The 18,371-nt window shown below is 42.8% G+C and overlaps 1 protein-coding gene across 1 annotated transcript in view; it reads left to right on the top strand.

Annotated features, from left to right (window-relative positions):
• The first annotated feature begins 559 nt into the window (after positions 1-559).
• Susd6 (sushi domain containing 6) overlaps positions 560-18,371 on the top strand; it is a 95,791-nt gene continuing 77,979 nt past the window's right edge. The window contains exon 1 of the mRNA XM_038337185.1: positions 560-820. The gene's annotated coding sequence lies outside the window, so the exon portion shown is untranslated. The remainder of the gene's footprint in view (positions 821-18,371) is intronic.

Below are 18,371 nucleotides of genomic sequence, written 5' to 3'. Positions count from 1 at the left end.
AGTTTTCCTCAGTTTGAGATCTGGAGTGTGCAGATATAGCACTTCGGGACACCCATTAAAAAGATTCCCGAAGTCCACCTCAGCTGAATCTACAGTTCCATACCTACCTAAACCCTCGGGGCACTTTTGAGGTCGTTAAGTTACACACCATAACCTAGAGTACTGCTTAATAGGGAGATAATGACCTGCTTCAGAGATAGGTCAAGCAACGTGTGCTACCGAGCCTCTTAAACAGTAATATACTTCTCTACAAATGACAGTAATTAAAACATCCAAATAACAACCAAACAATACAGTCAAAGAACTGGAGAGCGCTCTGGAAAGGTGGAGAACCAGAGTCGACATTACAGCCGTCACAGCTAGAGCGACTGTCTCTTTAAGGGCTCCCCAACCCCACCCTTTAGGGGCGTGTCAGACGAGATCGACGGCGCGTGCGCGCGACTCCGCGGGGGCGGTCGCAGCCGCGACGCGACGCCGGCGCTTGTTGCGTGCGTGCCTGGCCCCGCCCAGGCCCCCGGCCCGTCCCTCCTCCCGCCCCCTCCGCGGGGCCTCCCCCGCCCGCGCTGTGCAGCTGGGCCAGTGACGCTGGCTCGGCGGCCGCCGCGTTCCATCCTCCGAAGCCGGCCCCCGCTCGCGTCCTGCTCCTCCCGTAGCGTCCGCCAGCAAAGCGCCAGTCCGGGGCACGCGAGGTGTCGCGGAGACCCGACAGGGAGTGCAAGCAGGCGGGCGGGCGTGTGCGCGCAGCGGCGGCGACGGAGCGGGTTCGGCGGCGCGGGAGCTGCGAGCGCCCCCTTCCCGGAGGTCTCGGCGCGACTCCCCGGTGAGTTGTCACTGGCGCGCGGGGCCGGAGGGCCGGCTTTGTGTCAGCGGCGCGCGCGCGGGGCTGGTTGTCAGGGCACGGGCGGGCACGCATCCCCCGCCGGGACACGGGCCTCAGCGCGGCCGTCAGCTCCCTCTCTGGTCGCTCCGCTCAGGTCGCTGGGCCCGGACGCTCCGAGGGCGGCGGCGTGGCCGTGCGGTGCCGGGGGACCCGAGGATCCGCGGCGGGCGGAGGCCCTCGGTGTGGCCGCGCTGGCCCTTCCCGCCCAGCGAAGCCGCGGCCCGGCGCGACGGGACAGGCTCGGCCGAGGCCGGGTTTCCTGAGGAAATGGTGCAGCCGCTCGCGTGTGCGCGTGAGCTCTGGTCGCCACTTCAGTCGCTGAAACTTTCTTATTATGTGCACTGAAACTCGCCCAAGCCACTTCCTGTTTTGTTGTTGTTTCGAATGCGACTGCATCTAGACTTTCTTTTTGAATCCTTAGTAAAATCACAAATATTTGTGAGTCCGACGCTCCCCCTCGGTTGTGGTTGTGCAGCCACCGCGGTGGAAAAACTTAACCTGTAACGGAACTGGGAGGACAGCGAGGCCCGGGCAAAGAGGCGTCAAGTTCATTGAGAACTTCACGGCTCGGCCGAGGCCTAATGTTGTCGCCACACACTTCTATGGTGACAAGGCAGTATGCTGCCCTTTGTTGCTTTTGCTGACTGGGGGTTGAAGTGCTCTGTAAAGAGAGAGGTACGGGGACATTCTCCAGTTCGGTGAAGCCTCGGGTGTTGACTCCTCTCTAGATCTGCAGTCCTTCTGCTCTTCACAGTGATCAATTCGTTTTTGTTGTTAGAATCCCTTGAGTTAAAAAAAAGATATATTCTCATATTCTCTCTCTCTCTCTCTCTCTCTCTCCCCCTCTCTCGCTCTCTCACTCGCCCCCTCTCTCTCCCTCTCTCGCTCTCTCTCTCTCCCTCTCTCTCTCTCTCTTTTGTGCTCTGGGAATTCTACACCCAGATTGTCACCATCTAGCGGAGACTAGTAGAGACATGCCCTTGGCATTGGCTTCTTAGTTTTGAGCTTTGTACTTTTTCTTTAGGTGCATATTCAAATAGAAACGAGCATTGTCTGAACTGGAGGGTGTTCTTATCCTTCAGTAAAGGAACAGTTTCATAAAGCAGGGATGATGTGCAAAACTTCTTAAGGGTTTACTGTGTACCAGGCTTGAGCTAAAAGTTTCCCTTAAAACAAATACGTTTATTTAGTGTGCTTGAGTTTGAGTGTGGGAGCTTGTGTACATATGCACCATGATGCTGGTGTGGAGGTCAAAGAACAGCTTGGCATGAGCCAGTTTTCTGCCTCCGAGAGATTGAACTTAGGTGATGAGGTCTGGTGGCAAGTGCTTTTAACCACTGGGCTATCACTGGCCCAAGTTTCACTTTTGATCTCACTTAAAACATTTGAGGCAGGGTGGATATTATTCTTGTTTTCCCAATTGAGATAAAAGCCACACAAGTTAAATAATTTAAGGCCACAAATGTAAGTTCTGGAGTCCAGATATTTCTCAAAGCACCACTAGTTGAGGCTGTTCCCCTAATTATAAGTGCCCCTAACTCTCTCCTGGATGCACATTTATGGTCAGCTTGCACAGTGCTGCTTGTTCACCTTTTTAAAGTAGTTTTCATTCTATTTTGTGTGATATACAGCATATGCCAGTTGCCTGATATTAGAGATACTGTGATGAGTAAAACTGAAACCAGACAGGTCTTCATGGAGCTCTGATTTTTGTCCTCCCAAGGCCTCTCTTTTTTGTTTTTTTGAGACAAGTTTTCTTTGTGTAACAGTCCTGGCACTCACTCTGTAGACAAGGCTGGTCTTGAACTCAGAGATCTGAATGCCTCTGCCTCCCAAGTGCTGGTATTAAAGATGTGCACCACCATGCCTTGGTTGGTTCTCAGTCTTTTAAATTTAGTTTATTTTGGTTTATTGTGGTAATTTTCATTACTCTTTGCTGCTTTTTAGAAACTTGTACCCATTAAGTTAAAGGGAGTACAGTTATTAGATTGAAACCTGTAGGTGGGATTCCTGTCTACAGAGGGACTTTAGATATTGTAGTAGAAATGATACATGAGTCAAATCCTCACCTATTGCTGTAGAGAAGTCTCAGGGTGTGCAGTCCTGAGAGCAAACCCACCAGATGGCAGTTTGACTTGCTATGCCCAGCTTCCCCAAATATAGCACTCAGGCTCATAGGGAGAAGAGGAAGACAGGTAAAAAGAGGTGCTGCAGCCTGGCAGGTGGCAAGACCTCAGCACTGTGGTTTCCTGGCTGGTCTTCATGGTGCGGTGATTGATCTGGAGTTCTTATGTAATGATGCATCTTTCTGACAGGGGATTTCCTCCTCTGCTGTTGCTGGGGCAGCAGTTCCTGCTCTACTACTTCCTCCACACACATACATACATGTAATATAGTAATTCACTTGGCTTCTAAAAGTAAGACTTTTTAACAAGTTTATTATTATTTTGCTCACATATGCTTGTCCATTTCTCTGTTTAAAACTTGCCTTTGGTTGTGCTTATCTGCAATCTCAGCACTGGGGAGGCCTGAGGTAGGAGGGTCATGAGTTCCAGCTAGCCTGGATACACACATAGTGAGACCTTGAATCAAAATCGGATAACAGAAACAGACAAAAGCCCCCCTAAAACCAGTATCCTTGCTCTCATTTCGTTTTTCTCCTTGTGCTTTTTCTGTATCTTTAGCTCTTTTGACATTCTCTACTGCTCGTATCCTCTGTAGGCTTAGAGAAATAATAGTGTCTTAAAGATTCAATTATGGAGCTGTAGTGAGGGCTTAGTGATTAAGAGTGCATGCTGGTCTTGCAGAGGGCTGGAGTTTAATTCCTAGCACCCAACCGGCTCACAGTCATTCATAACTCCAGCTTAGGGGGTTTGGTGCCCTTTTCTGGCCCCTGAAAGCACACAGACACCTACACATAAACAATAAAATCTTAAAACTTTTGTTAAAACTAGGCATGGTGGCGAATGCCTTTAATCCAACACTGGGGAGGCAGAGTTTGAGGCCAGTCTGATCTACATAGTGAGTTCTAGGACAGCCAATGTTACAGTAATGTGAGACCTTGTCTTAAAAAAAAAAGAAGAAAGTTAAAAATCCAGTGAGGAGTATGATTTTCCTCATTCAAGTACCAAAAAGGTGATCTGGGAGAATAAAGCAGAACCATTTGCTGGGCATTTGAAGGAAAGCCAGAGAACATATGGTGCTTGTGTTTTCCCTTTGTTTCCCTGTTTACCAAGTGACAATTCATGAGAGGTAGTGACAGGTCCTTATAGCCCTCTTTGCTTGGTTACCCATGTTCCATACATTAAAGATTTTACTGAACTGTTACATAGAGAAACCCTGTCTCGAAATCCACCCCCCCCCCCCCCGCAAGAAAAATTATTTCTTGCTGGGCAGGGGTGGTGATGACTTTAATCCCAGCACTTGGGAGGCAGAGGCAAACAGATCTTTGTTAGTTCGAGGCCAGCCTGGTGTACAGAGTGAGTTCCAGGACAGTCTCAAAAAAAAAAAAAAAACAAAAAAAAACAACCACCAAAAAAACCCACCACCACCACCACAACAAAAAAATTGCTGTGTTGCAGGCTTGAATGTGAAGATTATAACATTTGGGTTAAGGGCAAACATTGAAACAGTATGTAACAAGAGAATCTTTAGTTTCTCTGAAAATTGTTTCTATGCAGAGATCACTCTCTATCTCAATTCATTTCCTGTTATTGTAACAAAGTACCTGACATGTGGTAATTTGTAAAGGAGAGAAGCTTATTTGACTCACAGTTCTGGAAACCAGGAAGTTGGAGAGCTTGGCACCAGCGTCCTGCATCATAACACAGCACAGGGAATCACATGGTAAAATAAGCAAACTTGGTAACTTGAGTGTCTTCCTCTTGTAAAGTCAGCATGGATGCACCACACTCGAGACCTCACTAATCCTAGTTATTTGCTAATATATCCATTCCCCTTTTAGTCCCCAAAAGAATTAATATATAACTTCGAGGGTTTCTAGTACCTGAACTTTTAGGGGGCACATTCAAACCATGGGATGAAGAGGAGGGAGGATCTTGAATACAAGGTTAGTTTTGAGTTGTTTAGTGAAACCCTGTTTTCAAACAAACAAACCAAAACACAACACCCACATGTGTAAAAATAATGTGCCTTCACCTGGTCAAATGGTTTTTAGAAAATTTATGTTCATAAGGTATATGGTCACACTGTAGGACACTTAAGAACTTAAACAGTGAAAAGTACTGTGATGTGGGAGGACTGTTGGCTCGCTGATGGGAGGAGCAATGCACCTTAAGTTGGGGCTGCAGGCTTTGTGATGTGTATTTGAAGCCGTTGATCTTGAGACCCAGGAAGCAGTCAGGCAAACCTTGGGGTGACTGACTTTGGGCATCAAGATCTATTTGTTTATCATGACTGAGATTCAAGTAAGTAGTAGATGTTTTCCTTTGGTTGATGTATGATCATGAGTAAAAATCTTTTAGGTGAGTTCGTCAGGCACCTGTTGTTTACAGGCACTGGCTGTTTTCTGTCTTTATCCTCTTATCTGGCCTGTCTGTCGTGCACCACCCCCCATCTTTTTTTAGGCTGGAAACCAGCAAAGTTTCTTTATTTGCTCTTTGTATTCTGGTTCTCGGTGGTGTGTAGAGATATCCAGGTACCTGGTAGATCTTGAAGTGGTACTGAGCTGGGTCACTGCAGCTTCGATCCCAAGGCGGAGGGACAGTTGAGTCTCTGAACATACTAGGTATAAGAGTAGAAGGTTTCGTACAGCAGCTGTAGTGAGAACTGAGCAGGGCTTCAGACTCTGGGGCTGTCTGTGATGTGTCTCCCTCCTGGAGCCATCTGAAGGCTGCATGCCAAGCATTCATGCCGTACTCCTGAAACAGGATATTAACGAAGCATTCTCTTAAGCAGAAACAGATGTAGTTGCCTGTTACTGTGGTCAGTGCTGAGAGAGCTCTAAAATTACCTGGTAGCTGTGTGCCCTGATATACCCCTCAAGAGTACCAGTTTAAGTGTTCTGGTTTTGTTTTTCTGCAGTGCTCCATTACTTGACTTAAGAAGCTAGCCTGGGATTCCTCATGACAGCAGCCTTTTCAGACTGCAGAGGTGGTGACTAGCAGTTGTTTATTACCCAGAGCAGGATCTTTTATGTTGAAAAGTTAAATGGCTCGGGATTCTTTTCTCCTGTAGTTTGAGATTAGGAGCAGAACCTCAAGAGAAGAGATTTGAATAAGGACTCTTCCAGATTCCCCTTTCTTACTAGCCTTTCTCAAGGAGCACATGTATCTAATCTGCCCAGACCCAATTTACCACCAGCAGTGACTCCTCTGCACCCACAGGAGTTTAGGATCAGAGTGGAGTTGACTTTATGTAGACTGTCCTTGCTGAAGTTTTCTTTGGCTGGACTAGACTTTGGCCTTTGACTAGGCTGTGAATGCATGCATGTTAGTCCAGTTCTTCCTCCTTTGGGCCGCTCTCAGCAGATCTCTGTAAATGAAATAAGTGGAAGTCTGAAAAGGGGAACCAAGAAGCTGGGTTGCCTATTTTACATCTTAAATTGTAATTTTCTCTCCACACTGTTTGAAGGGAGGTTGAGGGGAAATTTTTCCTTTAGTTCCCATTAAAATGGGAAGACATTTAAAGGTTGAAAGGTTGAAATATACAGGGCAAAATACAGGGCAAAAAAACCAAAAAAACAAAAACGGTCATTATTGTGCAACCTAACACGTCATTTCTGTATATTTTTTTTCTAACATCTCTTGTGGTAATATCCCTAAACATCCAGGTTTGAATTTTGTTTTTCTCAGTTTTATTCTATAACCACTTTCTTTGACTCACCCTTAATAGTTCAAATGGCTTTGTGGTTTTATATATATGTACATATGTTTATAGTTTCTAAATTTGCTAAAAGAGATTTTTGGCATTTGGCATATTATTTGTCATGTGCCTTTTTTTTGTTTTGTTTTTGTTTGTCGAGACAGGATTTCTCTGCATTTAACAGCCCTGGCTATCCTGGAACTTACTTTGTAGACCAGACTGGCCTTGGATTTACAGATCCACCTGCCTCTGCCTCCTGAGTGCTGGGATTAAAGGTGTGCTCCACCACCATCTGACTCATGTGCCTTTTTAAAGAATTGACTTCGTTGGCTAATAACTTATATATCATAAAAATCCACCCATTTAAAGTGTGGCTTCCTTCACTTAACATATTTTTGAGGTTTGTATTATCGTGTGTTATTCTGTTTATTACTGAGTAATAGATCTTTGTATAGATGTACAGCTTTTAAAGACTATTTAATTTAATTAATTTATTTATTTTGAGTTTTTCGAGAAAGGGTTTCTCTGTGCAACAGCTCTGGCTATCCTGGAACTCACTTTCTAGACCAGGCTAGCCTCAAACTCAGAGATTCACCTATCTTTGCCTCCTGAGTGCTGGGATTAAAGGTGTGAGCCACCACTGCCCAGCTAAGATTTTTTTTTTTTTTATTTTTTTGAGAAAAGGTCTCAGTATGTAGCTCTGGCTGTCCTGGAAATCAGTATGTAGGCCAGGCTGGCCTCGAATTCATAGAGGTCTACCTGCCTCTTTTTCCTGAGTGCTGGGGTTAAAGGTGTGTACCACCACCACCCAGTCTATACCACTTCTTTATGCATCAGTTCATAGACATTTACATATACAATGCAACTGTTTTTAGTATATTTTTAGAGTTGTATAAGATCACACCAATCTAATTTTAGACTATTCTCATCAACTCTAAGTGAAATCCCTTACCAATTATTTTTCTGGAAAGGTTACCAATGGTTTACTTTCTTTCCTTTCCTTTCCTTTCCTTTCCTTTCCTTTCCTTTCCTTTCCTTTCCTTTCCTTTCTTTCTTTCTTTTTTTTTTTTTTCAAGACAGGGTTTCTCTGTAGCTTGGAGCCTATCCTAGAACTTGCTCTTGCTCTTTTTTTTTTCTTTTTTCTTTTTCTAGTTTTTCGAGACAGGGTTTCTTTGCAGCTTTTTTAGAGCCTGTCCTGGAACTAGCTCTTGTAGACCAGGCTGGCCTCGAACTCACAGAGATCCGCCTGCCTCTGCCTCCCGAGTGCTGGGATTAAAGGTGTGCGCCACCACCGCCCGGCTTTGCTCTTGCTCTTGTAGACCAGGCTGGCCTCAAATTCACAGAGATCTGCCTGTCTCTGCCTCCCGAGTGCTGAGATTAAAGGCGTGCACCACCAGCGCCCAGCACCACTGGTCTACTTTCTATGTATGTTCACCTACTTGGACATTTCATATTATTGTAATTTTGAAATGTAGTCTTTAGCAACTGATTTCTTCCATTCTAGTTACTTTTTAAAAAATGCGTATATTTTGCCTTTATACCATGTTCATGCAATTCCCTTGGATGCCAGAAGATGGTGTTAGATCTCCCGCACATATACATACAGACAGTTGTGGGCCACTATGTGGGTGCTGGGAATTGAACCTGAGTCCTCTGGAAGAACAGAGGTGTTCTTAACTGCTGAGCCATTTCTTCAGCCCTACTCACTATTCTTAAGGTTTATTGGTGGTATAGCATTTATCTGCAGTTCAGTCCCAGTTTATTGCCAGGTAATATATCTTTGTAGAGAAGATATACCACACCTTACTTATGTATCAGCTGATGGATATTTGTATTGCTTCCACTTTTGTTTTTGAGTACTGTCGCCATCTGTTGTCTGTATGTATATGTGCGTGTATGTGTGTGTGTGTGTATATATATATATATATGATATATATATATATATATATATATCAATAATGTAGTCATCCATTCTAGACTGGATGAATTTGAGATCCTTCTGCTTCAGCCTCCCAAGTACTGGGATTACAGGCATGTCCCACCACAGTCAGCTAAGAATATCCTTATATAAATTTTTATGTAGATATGTGTTTTTATATCTTGGGGCTATATTTTAAAGCTGCATCCGTATATCTGGCTTTAGGTTAACCTACTTGATGATGCAGTTTGAGGAAAAACAATGTTAGAACAAAATCTCTTCGTCTTGTTCTGTTGAGATTGCCCTATGGTACAGAACCTAATGATGAGAGTTGACAGAGTAGTATTTAAATTTAGTGCGCATATACTGCTTCTTAAAAAAAAAAAAACTAGAGGGCTGGAGAGATGGCTCAGTGGTTAAGAGCACTGACTGCTCTTCCAGAGGTCCTGAGTTCAATTCCCAGCAACCACATGGTGGCTCACAGCCATCTATAATGAGACCTGGCACCCCCTTCTGGCATCTGGGCACACATGGAAGAAATGCTGTACACATAATAAATAAATCTTTAAAAAAAAAAAACTAGAATATTTTCAGTGCGAATCCTCAGTTCTAAAATGCCATTTCAGAGAGACCTTTATCCAGTAAGCCACAGTGCTTTCATTATTAAATGTGATCTGTAATTCTCAGAAGCTTTTCCTTTTTTTGTAAAACTTGTGCTGGGGTTCCATGTACCTTCTGGGGAGTCAACCAGTGGGATAGTGAAGATCTAAGTGCAGTGCAGATGTAGATCTGAGAAACAGATCTAAAGATAGAGCAGTTTTCACGGCCCTCATACAGGTAGACTTTGGCTACATCTGAGTTTTTAAAAAAAAAAAGAGATCAGGCTAGACACCAGAAAGAGCAGATGGTGCTGCTGAGAGTGTCATTTCCCTATGGGAGCTAGCGCTGAGCATTTACATCAAGCCAGTCATTTTACTGGAAAAAAGGCTTGTTTCCTTTCGCCCTTGTCCTAATTGGAACTAGCCTTCATAATCAGCAGCAGGTTTTGCTTTTCTGGCTTCTAGAGCATTACTAAAAGCCCTTGAAACTTACACAGTTTCACCTAGTTGTTCTTTATCAGAGTGTCAAGACAGTTTCTTGGGCAGGGCATATGCTCTCCAAGATAGTAAAAAATGGGGAACTTTAGTTAGCCTTCTCGTATCTGGAACCAAGCCAAGGATTAATTCTTCTGGAAAGTTCTTCAGGTGTGTGTAAATAAATATTCATGAATGCAGCTATAACTTAACTGGCAGAGTTCATTGTCTAAAATGTTGGGGTTTGGAGAAGTCCCTGCTATTAATACAAATTCTATTCCCAAGTCTTAGAGTTTCAAGAGACCCAGTGAGGAGTCAAATTATGTTTAATTTTATTTAATTATTCTTATTTTTTGAGAAAAGTCCTGTCTATTTAGCCCTAACTATCTGGAACTCACTATGTGAGTCAAACTGGCCTCCAGTTCACAGAGATCCACCTGCCTCTGCCTTCACAATGCTAGGATTAAAGGTATGTGACACCATACTGGCATAAAATTTTTGACTATAGGTAGGTTTCTGGGTTCCATTAGGTTCTTGTGCAACAAAACAAGTATATGAGGAGAAACTGTAGGCTCATTAAAATTGGGAGAAGTGGACTTTGAAGTCTAAGATCCTCTTTCCTTCTTAGAAGAAAATGGAGAAATGGAGGCTCAGTGCTTACTTTGAAAGGATCAGTGGAGAAGGAAGCCAGGCTCCTTCCTCAGTATGATCACCTTTGTCATCTTGTTTCTTCTTGTTCTCTGGGCCTATCTTTAGAAAGTGTATTGGGTCCCCAGCCAAGTTTGTGATTCATATTGTTTTGTTTTGTTCTGAATAAACTCATGTTCTTCTATGGTGTGTTGTTTTTTGAGACAGGATATGTCACCAAGTCTGGCCTGGAACTGGCAAGTAGCTGAAGATGACCTTGAACTGTGATCCTCTTGCCTGTGAGTCTCAAGTGATGGACTGTAGGCTTCTATCCTGATTTATTTAGTACTAGGGATAAAATCCAGGGCTTCAAGAATGCTGGCAAACATTCTATTGTCTGAGCTACCCTAGTCTCTGCAGTGGTAGTTTTGATTCTAATAGTGAGCAGCACTGTGTCTCTTTATGATGTTTGAAGGCGTACTTTTAAAAAGGGGACCATTTTATTTTTGAGAGAGAGAGAGAGAGAGAGAGAGAGAGAGAGAGAGAGAGAGAGAGAGAGAGAGAGAGTGTGTGTAGGTATACTTGAGTGTGTGTACTCAGAAACCAGGAAGGGGTGTTGGATTCTCTGGCCTTGGGATACAGGTGGTTGTGAGTCACCCAGTGTGGTTGCTGGGAATCAATCTCTGGTGCTCCAGAGGCAGTACATGTTCTTAACTACTGAGCCATCTTTCCAGCCCAAGGGAATGCTTTCTTTCTTTCTTTCTTTTTTTTTTTTTTTTTTTTTTTTTTTGGTTTTTTGAGACAGGGTTTCCCTGTAGTTTCTAGAGCCTGTCCTGGATCTAGCTCTTGTAGACCAGGCTGGCCTCGAACTCAGAGATCTGCCTGCCTCTGCCTCCTGAGTGCTGGGATTAAAGGTGTGCGCCACCACTGCCCGGCTGGGAATGCTTTCTTAGTATGGGTACAGTTGCATGATAGCTAGGCTTCTTAACTAATACTTTTTCCCCCCTGTGTTGTGCTTTTTTTGTGATTCAGAAATGGTACTCTACCACAGGCCAGTGGGTTGTGTCCTCTGTTGTTTTTGCTCTCCTTAAGTCTTCCAGGTGAGACAGTGGCAGGTGCTGTTAGCATCCTAGACATGGTAGGATTGCTTGAGGTTGGAAGAAGACAGCAGTCATCTGGAAGAATCCTACACTCTACCTCCTTATTACCTTTCTCCCTCCCCACTCTGTTTTCTTCCTTCCATTACCAACAGAACCCCTTCATAGCTGTGGGTTTGACTTCCTGGCGTTTATTATGTGTGGAATCAGCCACCTACTTAAAAGACACTGTGAACACATGTCTGTAACAGTATGTCTCTAGTCAACTAGGAAAGAAACAGTTTATATATTCTCTTTATCCCATTCCTGAAAGCTTTTAGTGAACAAAGTTTTATATTTGGTGCTATTGTTTTGTTTTGGTTGGTGTTCTCAGAGCATTTCTAGACCATTAGTGAATGGTATGCCGACTGTACACACTACTATTACTAGTCTTTGATTATTTCTCGTCCACCTGTAGACAGACGCTCTGCTCTAGGCAGGCCATCTTCTTCCTTGTTTAATCCTATGGGGATTTTACTTGTTGCATAACAGTGTAGCAAGAAAAACAGACACTGGGTTTCTTAAGAGTTGATTGGGCTACTTTTTTTTCCTGTTTATATGTATTCTAAAGTTATAATAATTTATGAGCAGATAATCACTTTGGGTTTTAGACTGGTTAGAGGCAGGTAGGTAGTTGCTGCAAAAACCAAAAGGAAGCAAATTTATTTATTCAGCATTCATATCGGCTAGGTGCCATGTGCACATTTTGTTTTTCGAGACAGGGTCACTCTATACAGTCCTACGGTTTGCTATGTAGATCAGGCTGGTCTCAAACTCATAGAGATCCTTCTGCCTCTGCCTCCAGATTAAAGACATGTACATACCACCATGCCCAGTTCATATATATATATATATATATATATATATATTTCTAAAAGAGAGTAAAATAGTCACAATACTTGCCTTCATGGAGTTACCAGTCTAGAAAATACCCAGGAGTAAACTTGGAGAATTCTGTTGTATACAGTAGACCCAAAGCCTTACTGTTCTGGCTTTGTTAGTGTTTTCTGTATATTGGGCTTTCAATGACCCTGGAAGGGAGGATGGGCCTGGGGAAGAATCTTTTGGGAGTTCCTTAATCTCACTAGCAGTGAACTACTTGCTAGATCTAGGAACTTGATCTAGTTGGTGTAAGGCTTTTTTGCTGTTTAGCTTTACTTAATCAGATTTTAATCTGAGGGTGTTTTGGAACTCTGGAGTCTGTGTCTTTATACGTGTGTTGTGTATGTGTGTGTTTGGGGGGGAGGGTGGAGGTCAAATAGTAGCCTGAACTGCCTGACCTCCGAGAAGAAATTACTAACCACACAGATAAAAATATACAGAGATTTAGGACTATTGAAAACCTATGTAATTTAACTGTTTATAAAGCCACAGTTAAATAATGTTAGGAAAAGATCTTACCAAATTAATAATTCTAACAGGGCATGGCCCACCATATCCATAACTCAGTCTACTCAGACTGTGGCAGGTGGGGGGGTTCTCAAGTTTGAGGTCGGCAGCCATATGGTAAAACTCCATTTCAAAAAAAAAATAAGAATTGTGTACCATGTGTGTGCCTGTTTGCTGAGGAGGCCAGGATCCCTTGGTACTGGAGTTTTCAGGCTGTTATGACTGCTGGGAATCAAACCAGGGTCCCTTGGAAGTGAAGTCAGTGCTCTTAACCGTTGAGTAATCCCTCCAGTCCCAGGCTTTGAACTCTTGAACTTCTTGTCTCTGCCTTCCAAGTGTTAGGAGTTATAAGTAGGTACTTTCATGCTTGGTTTATGTGATACTGGGAATTGAACCCAGACTTTGTGCATGCTATGTGTGTCCTCTACGAACGCAGCTACATCCCAAGCCTTGTACTACCCCCTATTTTCTATTGAGAGAAAAAAGCAGTAAGAATGTGGGAGAAGGGAATAGATAGGATAAGTGGTCTGTATTCCATAAGTACTTTTTTCCCTCTTTCATCCCCCCCAAGTCTTCATACTTTACTTTATTTATTTGATTTCGGGGACAGGGTATCACTATAAGATAAGGGTCTGGAGAGATGGCTTATCAATTAAGAGTACTGGCTGCTTTAGAGAACCTGGGTTATAAATTCCCAACCCTTGCATGGTGACTCACAGGGTTCTGGCTGAGCGGTGGTGGCACATATCTTTAATCCCAACACTCAGGAGGCAGAGGCAGGTGGATCTCTGTGAGCTTAAGGACAGTTTGGTCTGCAGAGCAAGCGAGTTCTAGGACTGACTCCATAGCTACTGGGAAGCACTGTCTCAAAAACAAAAAAAACAAAAACAAAAACAAAAAAAAAAGATAAAACCCTCTTCTGGCCTCTGTGAGCATCAGGCACATACATGGCACACAAACATACATGCAAGCAAAACACCTATACACATAAAAATAATAAAATATTTTTAAAAAACACTTCAGGATTCTTTAAGTGTTAGGGTTGAAAGCAAAAAAGATGTGTCTGCTAATTTGAGGGTGCAAGGTTTGTTTCTATAGTCCTGTTTGCTTTTGTACAAAACAAAACCTTGGTAGGTATCAGTCATGCCCTAAAACCAATTTACACATTTGTTTTGCAACTTAGAGAAACAAATATATTTAGCACTGAGTGTAAATTTAGTTATAGATAAGGAAATAGTTAGGACAGGATGATTTGTTTCTTTTTTCTTTAGAAATAAATAATTTTGTTGGTGCTTGTTATTTGTTCTGTGTATGCTTCACCAAAAGTACATCCTTATTTTTAGGAATATAAGTAAAGAGTGGTAACATGAACAGATGTCAGAGCCATTGCTGACACCTTTAATAGGGAAGGTATAGATATGGTAGTGCTAAAGTAAAGAATTTTTCAAGTAACACATCTAAACTTGTGTGTTAATTGTACAAGAATTTATTGAGTGCTCTCTCTAATATTCTTTTCAGCCCGGTTTAACACTTGATACTTTATCTGAGTTGTTCTCCAGTGTTTTAGTTAGTCTTTTCTTACACATTTCAAACCCTTATGTGTGTTTTAAATTTTCTCTGTTTACTCTACGGGCTAGACGTCTATATTACTAGCAGCCAAAATGCAAAAATTTCTGCATTTTATAAGCTATTCTCACACAAGGCATGTCATTTCATATAAAACATATAGAACTCCCTATACAACCTTGGGAGTTCTTCATCTGTGGATTCAGCTAACCTTACATTGACAGTTTGGGAGAGAAAAATGTGTCTGTATTGGGCAATATGTAGACTTTTTTTTTCTTGTTATTCTCTAAACCATATAGCATGACAATTTGTACAGCATTAAGTCTTACAAGTAATCTAGAGAGGATTTAATGTATATGGGAGGATATTTGTAAGTAACTGCTATGCTATATTTAAATAAGGTACTTGTATCAGATTTTGGTATCCACAGGGGTTTTTGAACCAGTAAACCTTGTGCCAAGGGACAATTCTTGAATTTTAGTCCTGTTATACAAATGGGAAACGCAAAACCTTTGACAGTGAGTTGGAATTTTAAAAAAATTAATTCTTTTAATGCATGTGAGTGTTTTGCCTGTATGTGTGTATATGCATCACTTGTATGCTTTGGGTCCTCAGAGTCCTGAAGAGAACAACAGATCCCCTAGAACTAGAGGACATTACAAATGGTTGTGAGCTGCCTGTTGGGGCAGCTGGCCCAATCCCTGCGTTCAGGGGCGTGGCTGCCCCAGGGGAGTAGGATACCCCTTTTTAAGGATGGGGCATCGGAAGGAGCGCGTTTGCTATCCCCCGCGTTACCTTCTGCTCCGCTGGACCCTTGGTTCTGTAAGTTCCCTTATTTCCCCTTTTATACCTTCTGCTCCGCTGGACCCTTGGTTCTGTAAGTTCCCTTATTTCCCCTTTTATTAAAACTGATTTATTATAAAAGGACTATTTTGGTTATTTCCAAACCCCTCTGACCGCCGGTACCCGCCGGTACAGCTGCCATGTGGTTCCTGGGAACTGAACCCAGGTCCTCTGTAAGAGCAGCAAGTGCTCATAACCACTGACCTCTATCTTCCCTCCCCTGAAGAAGCTACTACTATACTTATATAATTGAGATGCTGACTCAGCCTTAAATCCAACATTGGTAGCTCATGCTGGGAAGTGGAAACTTCCAGGGATTTCAGATCCATAAAACTTACTTGCTGGCTATGTTATGGCGGTAGCTCATTTTCTGTTCCCTTAGCTCAGCACAGGAGTCCCAAAGTCAGTATACTGTTTTTGTGTATTGATGGGGTAAAAATTCAAATGTGGGACTTGGGGAGATGGCACAGTAGTGAAGAGCCAGTACTGCTCTTGAAGAGGACCCAGCATCCATGCTGGGTTACTCACAATTGCCTGTAACTCCAGCTGTATGGGGGTCCAGTGCCAAAGGCCTCTGCAAGCACTGGCACTCAGACATATTCAGACACATGCATGAAAAATGATAAAAAATAAATCTGAAAAATGTGAATATTTATAATCTGAAAAGGCTGCCTTAATATCCTAAGGAAGAATGTTCCCATATAATACAAAAGAGGAGGAGGAAATTCCCCAGGGACAGAAATACTATCTCACAAGCTATGTGGTTGAGGGTCAGATAGAAGTAAAACAAAGCAGAAATTCTGAGTTCATTAGGTTCCAAACACTGTGCCCTGGGGATTTTGAGAGGCTCCCCAAGCTCACCCCAAATTAGGTATTGTTGGAATCTTGGTTCTAACTGTCCCTTTGTAGTCTTCTGATGGACTCTTAGGCTGGTGGTGTTTCTAGGCTAATGAGGGCTTCTGAAGACACTTTATTCTTTTGATATTGCCAGGAGGAGACCAGCATGGTCTCTTGACTCTAAACCATTGTCCTTGTATTGTTTGCAGAGATTGGAGATGAGATTGTGAGCTGCAAGGACATTATAGCTGTGGCTGCCTAGAATAGAAATAATATGAAGGAGTGCCAGCATTCTTATACCAGAGATGTACTTGGGCAGCCTGCCTGCTTTTTCATTTAGTTGGGAAAGTGAAGGCGTAAAATTGGCTATGGGTCAAGTGCAGTTTCCCTGTTCCTGTGTCCTTTGTAAATGACAGTTGTTTTCAAAAGGGAGTACTTAGTAGGAGGCAGGAGAGAAGGTAGTGGGCTTAGAGTAACCTTGTTCAGTCTCTGCTCTTTCTACTTCCCAGTTGTATGACCTTGAGTGAACTGAACTTTAATCTTTAGTCTTTAAAATTTGTTTTAGATGAGGTCTCACTATGTAGTCCAGGCTAGTCTCAAACTCTTGGCAATCTTCCTGCCTTAGCCTTCTTAATGCTGAGATTCTAGGCATTTATCACTGTGTCCTACTGATCTTTCAGTTTCGTAGTTTATAAAATGAAACTGACGGTCACACCATCTCTAGAAAGGTAGCTTATTAACGTATTAATGATTACTTAGGGAGGGAATTCTAGGTCATAAAGAGAAACTATAACTTCATCTTCCTTCATTTTCTCTTTCTTTTTCTTTTCTTTCTTTTTTGGAGGTAGGTCTCCCTATGAGTAACTCTGTATGTCGTAGAACTTGCCATGTCAATGAGGCTGCCCTCAAACTTATAGAGTTTGACTAAACTATAACTTCTTAAACTATTTTTCTGTGTTACTTGATTTTTATAGTAGTGATGTTTAATTTGAATAACTTATTAAAACTGTATTTAATACAATTCATATGAAAATCAAATGGACATATTTAAAACAGAAGGCACAGTCCTTCAAATAGCAGTTTGAGTAAGAAATGATAAAAGCAGCTGACCCTTGCTTTCATACTATTTTTTTTATCTGAGTACATGACTGTGAATAAATCTTTTTGCTGAGTCTCAGCTTCTTCAACTGAAAATGGGGGTTAATAATTGCTGTGAGTTTTGAGGATTATATGAAGTGAGAACTGAAGTGCCTGGCACATGGGAAGTATTCAGCTAACATTGGGGTCAGCTCTTATTCTCATGACTATGGCTTGAAGTGAGGTGGGAATTACACTTTAAAGTTACTGAAGGTAAGACACAGGGTGATTAAGTGACTTTGCCTCCCTCCTTCACATCCTCTCTGCTTCCCTATTTCTTTCCCTTCTTTTCTTTTTAGATAGGATCTTGCTCTAAAACCACCACACCTGGTTTCATGATTAGGAGGTCTTTCTTAAAGCCGAATGTTGAGTTACAGCAGAAATAGCACTGATGCCTATGTGGAACAGGTCTGGAAGTACCTGTTCTGTTAGCATAAGACTATAGCAAACTGGAGGTCTTGGAGGTGTCCATGCTTGTACTGGCCAGGACTGTGGACAGTGCCATGGTAGAGCACACTGGTCTGCCCCCCAGGGGTTAACAAGCCTCTATTTTGGTGGGGCTGAGGCCGGTTTAGGACCACATCTTTCCCCCCACTTTCTGTGTCAGAGATGGGCCACATCCTGAGTTACTAAAGGGTGGAACTTGTTTCCCTTTTCCCCTTTCCACATCTATCTTGTTTTGGTACATAGCAGACTGTGGTTCAAGTTTCTGAATTGTCAGGCCCAGAACATTCTAGTCTATCCACTGTGGAGCAGTCCTTGCTTGCTGCTGACCACGCTGAGACCACAGTACTGGAGCTGTGTTTACATTCTCCTTTTTCCCTTGTCACAACAGCCTGCACAGACAGGTTGAGCTGCCTTGGGAGAAGATCTCCCTCTCAATCCACTTTTGTGCTCCCATGATTATCTGCTTATTGTTGATGGCTGAAAAGTTTAAGGAGTTACCCCTGAGGTACCAACTTTTTCATATTAAGACCATCCAGGTGCCTGTACATCTTTAGGAAAGTCTATTCTCAATCCTTTTGGCAGGAGTCTTAGGAGGATCTTAAAGGAAGAGAACCTCTTACTGGTAGCTAATTTCAAAATAATAATTAGTGGAGAAGCACCCTCTTACCTCTGTGTTGAGAGTTCATTTTAAGTAC

This window comes from Arvicola amphibius, chromosome 7, assembly GCF_903992535.2.
Source record: "Arvicola amphibius chromosome 7, mArvAmp1.2, whole genome shotgun sequence".
In the NCBI taxonomy this organism is placed as follows: Eukaryota; Metazoa; Chordata; class Mammalia; order Rodentia; family Cricetidae; genus Arvicola; species Arvicola amphibius.
The sequence above is the reverse complement of the archived record's forward strand: the minus strand, read 5'-3'. Positions and strand labels throughout refer to the sequence as shown.